This window comes from Neofelis nebulosa, chromosome 11 (assembly GCF_028018385.1).
Source record: "Neofelis nebulosa isolate mNeoNeb1 chromosome 11, mNeoNeb1.pri, whole genome shotgun sequence".
Lineage (NCBI taxonomy): Eukaryota > Metazoa > Chordata > Mammalia > Carnivora > Felidae > Neofelis > Neofelis nebulosa.
The window spans coordinates 32,008,312-32,017,203 of record NC_080792.1 but is presented as its reverse complement, the minus strand read 5'-3'; positions in this window follow the sequence as shown (position 1 = coordinate 32,017,203).

The following is an 8,892-nucleotide window of genomic DNA, read 5'->3' as shown; positions in this document are numbered from 1 at the left end:
TTTCAAAGCGAGCTTCACTAGATGTCATTTTCTCTGGAAACTTTTTTCCCTCCTTCCATTAGTGGAACAGTCTAATTACTGCATAATCAAAAAGAGGCGCCTGGCTTCACCACATCCGCACAATGGTGCCGAATGCGTCTTAACAGTCCACTGAACTGTCAGCGGCGAAAGTAATTGGAAATTGGGGGTATTTCTTCGTGTACGGGTAGTGGGAGTTGTTCTTGTGCTTTGTTAATAGGCAAATCACTCGCGGGAGGTAGGGAGTCTATAGTTAGTTTGTAAAGACTCTTTATAATGTTGTGTGTGTGTGTGTGTGTGTGTGTGTTAAGTTAAGACACTGCTTTCCTTCCTCCTAAAAATTTTTTTTTCAATTACACATTAAATGACTTGGCATTTGAGGTAATGTTATCTAGTGTTAATTCACCTGTTAGGAAATTGCCTCTCTCTAGAACCTGGGGTTAATAGAATGCAAAAGACCATTCTTATCAAGGGGTGGGAGAAAGGCGATTAATTTACACTATAAATTAAAACATAGAAAATGGAAAGAAAACAGACTCTGAGTTCTGGCCTCACTCCTGAAAAGCTATTATGTTTTGTTGTTTTTTCTGTTTTTAATTTGTTATTTTTATCCACTTTAGCAGGCCTCTAATCATTCCAGGCAGAACACACAGCATGGATGAAACTATACATGAAAGAATATGCTTCAGGAAGCAAAATTAATTGACATTGCAGGGAACATATTCACAGAGTCCGTGGAGTTACAGCTGTGTGGCTTCTATTCACATCACAGTAAAATCATTTGTTTAATATTTGCAAAAGCACATTTGAAAAAGAAAACCATGAAGTGCTAAGTAGACTTGTTGACAAGCATGAATCTTCTTTGTCATATTTCACCTTTAATAAAAATAGTGATGCTAATAATGATTAAGTCCATTTGTGCCACATTCAGAACCCACTGCAAAGCAATGTAGGTCAGGGTATAGCTTCCAACAAGTAATCCTGAAAATAATTGTTTATTGACCACTATGCTGCTCTTTGTGAAAATCAGTTATAAATAAAGTCTCTGATTAATTAATAGCAAAAATAAATAACTAAGGAGAGATACATACGTTACTCATTTTCATTTCAAGAGACAGGCCTTTTTTCTCCACTTCACCCACCTCCAACAACTAAAGGTAACAACTGCTCTCGTAACATGCAAAATCTTAAGCTCTTGATGCTTGCCTTTTACTTGCCTGACTGCCATGTCCCAGCGTCCTCATGAGGTTAGGTACTTACCTGGAACCCACACTCAGATGCTTCACGTTATACCTTAGCATTTGCCTTTTCCCTCCCTGCCAGTACTTTTCTCATTCCTTTCTCTCCAGACTCTGACATAAGTCATCAAACATAAGGACTTGGCCTGACTGGCAATTGCCGAATGTATAAGTCAACCAAGTAAAATGTGTGATTGATCGAGTGTTTACCATTTATAAGTTCGATGGCATTGGGCATGTTGCTTAATTTCTTAAGCCTCAGTTTTCTCATTTGTAAAACTGGGTCAATAACCCTGTAAGGGTCTGGGGAAAACTAAATGAGATGAGCAGCATATAAAAAACCTATCCCAGTGCTTTTCACATAGGAGACACTCAATAAGCATTAGATAGCGGATTATTATCCCCACAGCCAAGCATAGTACCTGCCACATAATTGGAACTAGATGCGTGCTTATTGAATAGAATGAATGAATAAAGGCAGATCAGGCCAGATTGCCATCTGCACCTGAGATATCAGAACAAGTCATCAATCAAGTAGCAGTTATTTTGTGTGTAAAATATGCAAGCATCAACATGTTCTCCAGAAGAACATAGCATTTTAGACTAGTTCAGTTTCCGCCCGTGATGAAGCATAGATCACACAGATAAAAACATACATGTTCCATGGAGTTAGAAATGACTCATTCTTCACCTGGAAATTCCCAATACCGGTCCAAATGATACATCCTTAGCATCCATTCTTCTCAGTCTATTTGTTGAAAAAATGACTAATTCCTTTCAAAAATTAACACTGTAGATAAGAAATTTCAATGTATCACCAAGTAAGTGTTGGAAGACAGAAGGAAAATTTGAAGTGTTCCTGAGAAATTGAGAAAATTGCCTTTAAACAGTACAGAAATCAGTGGGACAAGGAGACATATTTAGAGAAGATAAAAAGAAAGAATTAGATGGAAGAAAAATCTTTAGGAAAGAAAAGGGACTTTTCTTGAAGATGAATTCGAATGTGAATAAAACCCCATCTCTTCTTAGCTATATAACTTTACATACATCACTTAGCCTCTCTAAACCTCAGTTTTCTTATCTTCAAAATGGAAATTACCATATGTGTCTGCAAGCTTCATGCGAGAATTAGAATAATAAATATTCTAGGCTCAGAGTAGCCACTCCGTGAATAGCAGTAATGCGGTGTTGGTGGCTGCAACAGCAGTAGCAGAAGACGGCACTAGACGTAGCAACAGACTAGGCTTTGGGGAGTCATTTTTAACTACAGGCTAAATACAAAGCAGCAATTTCATACTGGAGGGGGAAAAACAGTATTCTGAAATGTATTTTTTAAGCATGTAATGCAAGGGGAAAAAACGAATGGCCAATAAACATACGAAAAAATAGTTCAGTTTTACTAGGGATCAGGGAAATGCAAATTAAATAATGAGATACTCTTATGCACACATCAGACTGGCAAAAATTAAAAAGTGTGACAATATCAAATACGAGTGAGGATGTGAGAAACAGGAGCTATAAGAAGCACTTTGGAAAGCAGTTTGCAATATCTAGTTAAAAAGCTGCAGGCCCTTTGCTGCTCTCCAGTGGTATTTCTCCACTGGAGACATTCTCATATCTGAACATGAAGCCAGATACACAAGCATTGCTTACAATAGGGGGGAAAAAAAGGAGAAAACATAAATGTCTCTCAACAGGACAATGGATATATAAGATATTTGTTGGACGGAGTATGATAGACCATTTAAGATGACTGAATCAAAGTTGCGTCTATCAACCTGGATACATGTTACAAAACAATGGTAAATGAGGGGCGCCTGGCTGGCTCAGTCAGTGGAGCATGTGACTCTCGATCTCAGGGTTGTAAGTTCGAGCACCACTTTGGGTGTAGAGATTACTTAAAAATACAATCTTTTAAAAAATGCTCAAATGAGAAAACAATATTGCTGAATAATTAAAAAATATACTACCTTGTCTTTGTTCTAGAAAAGTACAGAAACATGAAATGATACACATTAGATTCAGGGTGGTAATTTGTCCAGGGATGAAAGTGGGAAGAATAGAATTGGGCAGGAGTACAGAGTGTGTGATGTTTGATTTCTTTTTTAGAAGTCTGAAGCAAATAGACAAATAGATGAGATTTCTTAAACTTGGTACTATGTATGCAGGAAGGCCCATATAGTTGCATCCTATAGACAAACCTTTAGAGCTTAGAGTCATCATCTATAAAATGAAGAGACTGGGCCAGCTAGTTGCTAAGTTCTCTTTCAGCTAAGACATTTCATAACTGAAAAGAAGGACTTATAATGACAGGGTGGGACAGTCAAGTTGTTCTCTCTGACATAAGCAAAGGAAATTGGTTTACATTTAAAGGAAGGTGCATCTGGGTGGCTCACTCGGTTAAGCATCCAACTCTTGATTTCGGCTCTGGTCATGGTCTTACAGTTCATGAGTTAGAGCCCCACAATGGACTCTGCAACAACAGTGTAGAGCCTGCTTAGGATTCTCTCTCTCCCTTTCTCTCTGCCCTTCCCCTACTCATGCTGTCTTTGTCTCTCTCAAAATAAATAAATAAACATTAAAATAAATAAATAAATTTAAGGGAAAATACTATAAAACTATAGAAATCAAAACATTGTGGTACTGGCGTAAGGCTAAACATATAGATGAATGGAATAGAACTGAGAGTCCAAAAGTAAACCCTTACATTCATGGTCAGTTGGTTTTCAACAAGATGCCAGCACCATTCAAAGCAGACAAAAACAGTCTTTTCAACAAACAGTACTAAGACAATTAGATATTCACTTGCAAAAGAATGAAGTGAACCATTCGACTGTACACAAAAATTAACTCAAAATGTTTCATAGACCTAAACGTCAGAACTAAAAACTATAAAATTCTCAGGAAAAGACACAGGAAGCTTTGTGACTTTGGATCAGGCAATGTTTTCTTAGATATGACAGCAAAAGCACAAGAGATGAAAGAAAAATAGATAAATTGGATTTCATCAAAATTAATAACTTTTGTGTTTTGAAGGATACCATCAAAAAGGTGAAAAGACAATGCATGGAACGGGAGAAAATATCTTCAATTTATATTATGATAAGAGAATCATGTCAAGAATATATAAAGAAGTCTTACAACTACAAAAGACATATCCAATTTTTTAAGTAAGCAAAGGATTTGAATAGATACTTTTCCACACACAAATATACCAATTATATACAAAGGAGCAATATACAGGTGAAAAGATGTTCAACACCACTAGAGAAATTCAAATAAAACTATAGTGAGATAGCCTTTCATACCCACTCTGATGTCTATCATCAAAAAGAGAGATGATACCAAGTTTTGGCAACAATGTGGAGAAATTGGGACCCTCATTCATTTCTAGCGGGGTTGTAAATTATTGCAACCATTTTGGGAAACAGTTTAGAAGTTCCCCAAAGCATTAAAGGTAGAATTACTATACTACACAGCAATTCTACTCTTAGATATATACCCAAAAGAATTGAAAGGATATATCCATACAAAAACTTGTGCACAAATGTTCATAGCAGCATTATCCATAATAGCCCAAAGAGTAGAAATAATCTAAATGTCTATCAACTAATGAATAGATAAACAAATGTAGTGTAGCCACACAGTGCAATATTATTTGGCCTTAAAAAGGATTAAAGTAATAATACATGCTACAACATGGATAAACCTTGAAAACATTATGTTGAGTGAAAGAAGTCAAACTTGAAAGGTCACATATTGTATGATTCCATTTATATGAAATGCCCAGAATAGGCAACCTTGTAGAAACAGAAAGTAGATTAGTTTTTTTGCCAAAGGATAAGAAAAGGGGAAATGGGGAGTGACTGCTAATGTGTACAGGGTTTCTTTTAGAGATGATAAAAATGTGTTAAAATTTGTGGTGATGGATGCACGATTCAGAATGTACTAAAACCCACTGAATTGTACACTCTAAAAGGATAAGTATTATGTGATTTATATCTCAATAATGCTATTATTAAAAAGTTTAAGGGGGAATATTTGGGGTTAGGTTTGCAAAGAATATCTTATCACAATTACTAAAATTATTAGAATTCTTTAGAAAGCTCTCAGAAAATATGTGGGCATTGTTGTGGCGGGGGGGTCCCAGAAGATAATATGTTATAAACTATCCTGATGCTTTTAGACATTTTTTTTTAATCTGTAGACACGAGGTTGGTTCAGAGAATTTTATGAGATTTCTTCCAGTTTTATTCAATAATGAACCTAAGACTCCTGTTACCAAATATTGATTTTTCTCCTGTTTCTCTCTTGGGTTTTATTTCTAAGTACAAAATATATTCTCTTTCTCATCAGGTTTGAGGAAAGCCTTTGTGGAAATCAAAATTCAGTGATACTGTATTTACTTGTCACCATTAAGGAAAAATTGTTCCATATACATAAATACTACAAAATATCTGAAGTGTATCTACAGCCAAGCCCCATATTGTGCTCTCCTTAATCATACTTGATAGAAGCATCTCAAAAATGCTTTGTTTCCCTCACTTCTGAGGCAAAGAATAGTGACTACACCCATCTTTTCTTTTTTTTTTTTAAATTTTTTTTTTTAACGTTTATTTACTTTTGAGACAGAGAGAGACAGAGAATGAACGGGGGAGGGTCAGAGAGAGAGAGGGAGACACAGAATCCGAAACAGGCTCCAGGCTCTGAGCTGTCAGCACAGAGTCCAACGCGGGGCTTGAACTCACGAGCCGTGAGATCATGACCTGAGCCGAAGTCGGATGCTTAACCAACTGAGCCACCCAGGCGCCCCCACCCATCTTTTCTTCATGAAGTGGGGTCAGCATTATGAATGTCCATTCCCGGTAATACACTACAATGCACTGTCTGGCCCTGCATTGGTTTTGAGTATCCTGTCCTCCCAGACTGTCAAGTCACTTCAGTTGTCATTCCAGAATGCTTTCCATGAAGACTTTTCATGTTTGCAGAGGGATTATTTCATTTTGCCCAAGTCTCCCCTCATATTTCAACTAAACAAAGTCTTTAACATCAGTCATTTTTAGAGGGAAAAAAGGGACCTTTTTCATAAAGAGAAAATGAAAATGAAGGACAGTTGTCCCGCACTCCCATAACTCAATTGTATCCCAGCTTGATTGATAGATTTGAAGGCTCTTATGTCCAGGCATTCTTCCTTTAAGCAGTGATGGCTAAGGTACTCTCTGTTAAAGAATAGATGGAGCCTCATGTTTTCAGTTTCAAGGAGAGCCAATGGAGTTCGGATGGGTACCAGGACTTCATCCTCATGAGCTAGATGTAGCATTACTGCCAGCAGCTCCATTTTGTCACCAGGATCCCTTCTCCCATCACCTTTCCCTTCTCACTAATTTCCTTTCCCTAAAGATGGTAAGGGAGGAGAATGTGGGGGAATTTTAGGAGAAGGAGCAGAGAGAAGGCAAGAACAGGGTTCTTACATTGACTTAGTTCCTTCTAAGACATAAGCACAAGAATAGGAGATAGTTATAGTATTAGCTTCTTAATCTTACTTGAAGATACAACTTAAATAAATTAACACATTCCTCTGGCTGCATGATGTTGACCAAACAGGATTATTTTTTATTCGTGTACTAGTTTTCATCTTTGAACCCTGAGTATTGACATTGTCTTGGCTTCTATTTTTTTCCTAGAGGAAGGAAAAAATATCTGCAGAGAAAAATTTCTCCCAAACTGGCTGCCACCTGTTTTCCTTCTTTTGTCTTCCTAACACTTCAGTGTTACATAATTACAAACAAAACTTTAATAGCCTTTGCATCTGCACGAGTAGAAAATAATCAGATTGTTGAACACTAGAATATTACAAGAGATATTTTGGAATCTCAGGGTCCCTGTTCACTTATTTGTTGGTCCACAGATATGCCACAGGGTTGAGTATATCTGAAGTCTTATTTCTAAATAAATGGGATATTATATTCCATAAATTATTTGGAAGGAACAAATCTAATTTCAGTAATTAAGGTACTGTGTGCTCCAGATGGTACAGCTATTGGTTTCAGGGATTGGTCTCTAAGTTATTGTATGGAAGGGAATTCCTTGATGACCTTTATTAGAAATGTAGCATGAACAAGAAATAAAGATTTGTTAAATGACTGATATTTCAAGTCTAATATTCATCACCACAACATAACCTACCAATCCTAATATAGGCTATGATGGAGCAAATCTGTTTGAAAAGGGTGTTCAGCTTGAGATTTGTCAAGAATGGTTGTTATTTGGAAAGAAAGAAAAGCATTCTAAGCTAGGTAGGAAATGAAACTTGAGTAAAAGGAGAGATGTGAGGTCCATGTGAGTAAAAAAGGTGAATGACAAGTATATAGAAAGCATTAGAAAATATTGGGCAATATGGCTAGCTGTATAGTATAGGACCAGGTCTCACACTCTTTGAACCCCATGCATTACATAAAATACTTCAACTACAAGAAACAAACTGATTTCAGCCAGCCTAAGTCAAACAGGGGAAATAACTAAAATGATATGGAGGAGACTAAAGAAACCCAAATGTATGAACGCTTCCAAGGCTCTGAAAAGGCTGAGAAGCAGACCTGGGAAAGCTAACAGAAGTACTTTCTCTGACCATCTCATCTCTACTTCTTTTGACATGTCTTTTTCATTCTCTTCTTTTTTCATTCACTCTGCAGACTGGCATTCTCAACTTCTATTTACATGTTATAGTTTCAGACACAGACTGGTCATTTATAGATAGTAATATCACATCCCAGGAAAGATGACCTTTGGGTACTATACAAGTCTTATGTCCCCCACTCACCCAATCAGCTATAGCCAGGAGGGAGGATTGCACCATACATATAGGGATACTGGGATCTCACTTTGTGAATCAAGATCTTCCAGAAGGGTCATGGCCTTGTAGGCTGGCTTTGCCCCCAGCAGTTGCCTGTTACAGAATGTAGATGAATTAACATATGATACATTATGCAATAACAAAAATGTAAATTATATGATAAAACCTGCTTTAGGAAAATTACCTTGGTAATATTGAACAGATTAGATCAAGATCAACATGGATCAGAGACAGAATAGATCAAGAAACATGCAGGTAAACATGTATCCTAATAAAATTAATTGTCATTAAAACACAAGTAAATATGCAGAAAAATTCAATTAAATCATATCAACAATAAGGATTGCTTCTTGTTTGAAATTACAGGACTTCGATACTATGTGGGTTATCTATTTCTTACTCAGTTAGAGGTATATGTAACATGAAAAAAAATATTTTTAAAAGGAGCCAATCAAGTCAGTTCCTCAAATTTTAAAGATAAATACACATAGACCTCATAACATTAGTAAATGAAACATTGATGCCTTCCATCTGGTCAATAATGGGAATCTCCCACATCTTTAAACATTTAAGTCAGAAGAGTTTTCTGTTTAACTTTTCAAGCTATGAATAATATATTTTCTCATATATTTTTTCATTCAGAATTTATATCCTCTTTTGATTCAATCCTATAAGAAATGATAGTTTGATGAGGTAGAAAGGGCTTGATTGTTAGAAGACCTGCCCTGAAATCATAATTCTGCCTCTCTTGGATTGGAGTCCTTGAACAAAGAATTTAGAAAA